The following is a 5,064-nucleotide window of genomic DNA, read 5'->3' on the forward strand; positions in this document are numbered from 1 at the left end:
GACTAGAATGGAAGCCCAGGAGGGCAGGGAATGTAGTCTCCTTGGTTCATTGGAATATGGTCAGTGCCCAGAAAGTCACTGCACATACTGTGACTTCAGATATGTTTGTTGAAGGAATGAACCCCAACCAACTCCTCCCAAGATATCTGGGTGCACCTGAAATCCCTCTGCCAGCCCCCGCTATCCCTGCTTTGAATACACCCAGAAGCCTACAGATAGAATCTCAAATGTGAAAACAGTGAAGCCCAAGTCAACAAGGTCAGGGAGGGTGTGACAGAGACTTCCTTGTGGGGGGGCAGGAATCCTGAATGAGGACAACCGTGGCCCCTCCAGCAGATCTTTCCACAGGGCTGGACTCAGGAGCAGCACTTTCCATGGGGGACCCACTGGAGCTTGTTCCTGTTACCACCCACTGAACACAGGAGGAAACTGAGGCTTAGAGGGGTGTGGTGACAGTCCCAAGACTCACAGCTGGGAGGCGGCTGAGTGACACTGTGTGATCGAGTGGCAGAGTGCTCACCTGAGGAAAAGCAGATCCAGCGCCTCCTGGGGACTGGCAAAGTTCCTGTAGGCCAGCAGAAACGTGTGGACGTAGGAGTGGTTGCCACGCATGACAGCGGGCACCAGGTGCTCCACCCACTTTTGCAGGGTGCCTGCCGGAACAGGCCACAACATGTGGGTGGCATCCGGAGTCATGGAAGACTTATCTTCACTCTAGGACAGAACAGGGGAGAGATGCACAGTGACAGCACCGTGAACCCCCAGGAGGGAAGGGGCTGGAGGCCAGTCTTAACCCCAGGGAGGGCATGAGAAGACAGCCTGAGGGCCCAGGGTTCATGTACAGGGTGGTGGTTGCCACCCCCGCAGTCCCCTTTCACCCTCCAGCCCTGACCTGAGGTGTGAACACACCAGGAACCAGCAGGTTTATAAACCCCCCACCCTCTGCCCCTGCCCAGGGATGGTGTCCCATGTCCCCATTCCCCCCACACACACAGGAGGAGGATGTGTGGTCACCCAGGGAGGCTCACAGTGCTGGCCTGGCCTGGCCCGCCCTGCCCTGGGACACCTGACATTACCTTTGGGGACCTCCTGCCAAATGGCCACAGGAGTCCAGGGCGAGGGTTGAACCAGCGCCGGAAGCAGTGGACAAGCCTCTCAGCGCAGGGCCTCCTGGGGCTACCGCCCCGGGACCTTGAGATACAGCACAACATCTCACTCTGCCTCTGGCCAAGTGAGCTGGGGAAGGGGCTGTGTGTAGAATGTGGGTGCCAGGTTACCGAGTTCTGAGTTCTGTTGGGGTCTGTCATCAAGGAAGTGAGGTCACTTCCTGGTACCTCATTTCCTGAACCCCTCCTCTGTGTACAAGACTGCAAATGCCCCTCTGGGTACCTGACTGGTGACCCTTCTGCCCCATGAACTCTCTGTATTGCCCACACTTCCACCATCACTGCCTGACCACACCCCTGTGCAGGGCCTGGGTGCAGCCAGCATCACAGCTCAGAGGAGATACATGTAGGTTCAGCCCCAGCTCCTCCTCCTTATCACTTATGTGACCCTGGACAAGCCACTGTGACTCTCAGGACCTCCCCAGTCTCCTCTTCTGCACAGTGGTGATCATTCTAGCATCTCCTTCCTAAGGATGTCATCAGGCATGTACAAGCAAACATTCCTGAAACCTATGACCAGTGTCACATGTAGCTAATGAACAAGACTAGAGCTAACATCTATGACAGTGTGGAAGGTAGCATGGAATACGACTAACGACAGGCCTGTTTCCTGCCATATAATCTTGAAAAGGTCGCTTTTGCTCTTGGCCTGATTTCCCTGTCTGCACCATTCAAGGGTTGGAATTTCCTGCATTCACATTCTGTTTTCCTCCACAAAACCTTACACTGGCTTCATGTGTATTTCGGTTTGGACTCAAGTGCCACATCTCTGTCTGTGTGGTGGGAGATTCCTCAGTGGCTTCCAGTGGCCCCCACCATCTGCTGCACACATCCTCATGGAATCCCCTGCCCGGGAGTGGGGACTGGACTTAGTGACTCACTTCTAACCAATAGGAAATCAAAAGTGAGAAGATGTCACTTTCAAGATGTCCTTGTAATGTGCCTGTTACTAGAGTCTTGTGCTCTGTCTCCTCTGCTCTCTGTCCAAGCATCTACTGTATGGCAAGCATGGTGCCGAGAGCTGGACAAAGAGCTGATTGAGCTGCACCCTGGATTGGGAGATGATCCCAGTATAAGAAAGAAGAGAAGACGTGCTGTCGGGTGGCTGCCGTTCTAAGAGAGGAAAGGGTAAAGTGATCCAGGAGGCCATCAGATTATTCTAGATTACGAAGCTACCTGTAGATGGTGGAAAATGAAAACCATGTGCAGAGATGAACCAGAAGCGTTTGGTTGATTAAGATGACGGCAACATGTAACTTATGTATAAGATACACTAAGAAATACTACTCACAAATTTAAATCCTATTTTCAAAATCATCGAATGACAGGGATGTGTGCTCATGTTAAATGTAAACATAACTAGAATTGAGGAAGATTCCATTTTTGGAATAACTTTATATCTACATTAGATGAAAGTATGCAGATATATTCAGCAATTCTTTTCAAATTGTATAAAATATCCATTGTGGACATAATCAGGATTCTTCGTGCATATAATTAGTAATGATAATAATAATAATAATAGATACCTGTAGAGCTGTGAGCATCAATGAGTTGGTTAATTAATATATGCAAAAAAGACTTAGAACGGTGCCCAGAACATACCACTCGGTAAGTGCAACTTACTGTGTTTTTTTGGCAGCTGATAGAGGGAACTGAATGTGTGACCTGGTGCTCTAACCACCAGGCCAGCCCTGAAGCCTGCCTCCCACGGCCCGTATTTTCTCTGAGCTTCTGTTTCCTCTTCTGTGAAAAGGAGATAATTCTGTTTTATTTTTATTTTTATTTTTTGTTCTTTGGTTGTAGTGAAATCACCTATAAATTCCACTTCATTAGGACACGTTTGTGTGTGTGTGTGTCTCATGCAAATCTCTTTAATAAATAAAATCTCTTTTTATCTCTATTTATTTTAATAAAATCTCTTTAATATCTGCCTTAAGGGAAGGCAGCTGGGCTCTCAGGTCTGCTTCTGCATTTAGTCTCTTACGCGGCCTCAGGAAAACTCCACTGAACACTTGCAAGAGAAGGAGAGTGAAAAAGGAAACAGCATCTTAGTGTTATTATGAAGATTGTTTTGACCTCATTCCGATTGCACGTTGAGAACCGCTGCCTTAAGCAAATGTGCCAGGTGGGTCTCCATTTACATAGGCAAACACTGGAGCTCAATGTGATAGTGACTTCCCCAGGTCACAGAGTGCCTGGGTGGCCAGGGCCTGGAATCTACCCTGGGTCGGCGGGCCCTCCATACCCAAGTTGAGTCTCTATCCTCTTCAAGTCGCCCTCTTTTCCCTGGGCAGGTGGAACCGCATCGTGGGGCTCGTGGAACAGCGCAAAGAGGAGGTGATCGCCGTGCTGCTGGTGGAGAATCCCGTGTTGGAGGTGGCCGAGGTGCGCTCCCAGGTGTGCGAGAAGCGGCGGGCGATGGAGAGCGCGCCCCGCGCCGGCGGCGCCCTGCAGCGGCGCCTTAGCGGACTGGAGGCCACTCTGCGAGCGCTCGAGCCACGCCAGGCGGCCCTTTTGGAGGAGGCGGCCCTGCTGGCTCCAAGTTCACATAAAAGGCCACCTACTAGACTCAGCCTAGCCTTAGTAGCCTTCCTTGTCAGGTTAAAGGAAGTGGGCAGAAAACAAGCAAACTATTTGCTTTGCTTTTTAAAACCCCCCTGACGGCGGTTTCCAGCGCGTTGACAACCGAGGTCCCCCCGGAGGCAACCGAAGAGGCTTTCAGATCCGAGCGAGAGGCAGCGGAGGAGGCAACTACCGAGGAGGTTTGAACCGCAGTGGAGCAGAGGAGGTGGTGGCTACAACCACAACCGCTGGGGTAGCAGCAACCGGGATAACAACAACTCCAACAATCCAGGCAGCTATAATCGTGCTCCCCAGCAACAGCCACCGCCCCAGCAGCCACCACCACCACTGCCACCACCACCGCCCAGCTACAGCCCTGCTCGGAACCCCCCAGGGCCCAGTAGCTACAGCAAGAACAGCCGTATGCCTGGCTCAAGCGCCAATACCAGCACCCCCCAGTCAGCAGCTACAGCCCACACAGCCGAGCTACAGCCAGCCACCCTACAACCAGGGAGGTCATACCCAGGGCGACACAGCGCCACCACCTGCACCTCCACTGCCACCTGCCTATACAACTACGGGAGCCACGGCGGCTACAACCCAGCCCCCTAGACCGCACCGCCGCCCCCACCGCACAGACCTCCCCTCAGCCCAGCTATAACCAGTATCGGCAGCAGGCCCAGCAGTGGAACTAGTATTGTCAGCACCAGGGCCAGTGGCCGCCAAACTACGGGAACTACGACTATGGGAGCTACTCCAGGAACACACAGGGTGGCACAAGCACACAGTAGCCAGTGTGTCCCAGAGGCTCTCAGAGGCCCCTGCCGTCTTCCTCCATCAGCGCCTGCCTCGGCCTCCTGATCTACCCCCACCAGGTCCCACTCCCATGGTGCTGGAGGACGAGGTCATCCCAGGGCTGCCTCCCTCCAGCTCACTGCCTCCCCTTTGAGGGGCTTCTGCCCCCCACACAGGGCCAGGCATTTTTCTCTGGATTCAAACAGGCAACAATGACCTTTTATTTTCTGTTATCCTCCCTCCTCCTCCTTTCTCCCTTCTTCCTTTTTGACTAAAGAATCCCCTCATCTTTCTTGGTCGTACAGTGACTGAGGGGAGGACCCCTTCCCATCGACTCTTCCCATCCCTGCTCCACCCCCTCAGCTTCTCAGACCCTCATGCAGTTGGTTGTCAATTCTCCCAGGAGTTGTTTTACTGTCTACTTTTCAGGATTAAAAAAAAAAAAAAAAGTTTAAAAAGCAAAATGGGAGGGAGGAAGCAGTGACATATTTTTTGGTAATTATGCTTTTTTTTTTTTTTTTTTTTTTTTTTTTTTTTT

The 5,064-nt window shown here is 52.1% G+C and overlaps 1 pseudogene; it reads left to right on the forward strand.

The window, feature by feature from the left end:
• Positions 1-2,715: 2,715 nt before the first annotated feature.
• LOC103597258 lies at positions 2,716-4,522 on the forward strand (annotated as a pseudogene).
• Positions 4,523-5,064: the final 542 nt, after the last annotated feature.

This window comes from Galeopterus variegatus, unplaced genomic scaffold (assembly GCF_000696425.1).
Source record: "Galeopterus variegatus unplaced genomic scaffold, G_variegatus-3.0.2 Scaffold2257, whole genome shotgun sequence".
Taxonomy (NCBI): domain Eukaryota; kingdom Metazoa; phylum Chordata; class Mammalia; order Dermoptera; family Cynocephalidae; genus Galeopterus; species Galeopterus variegatus.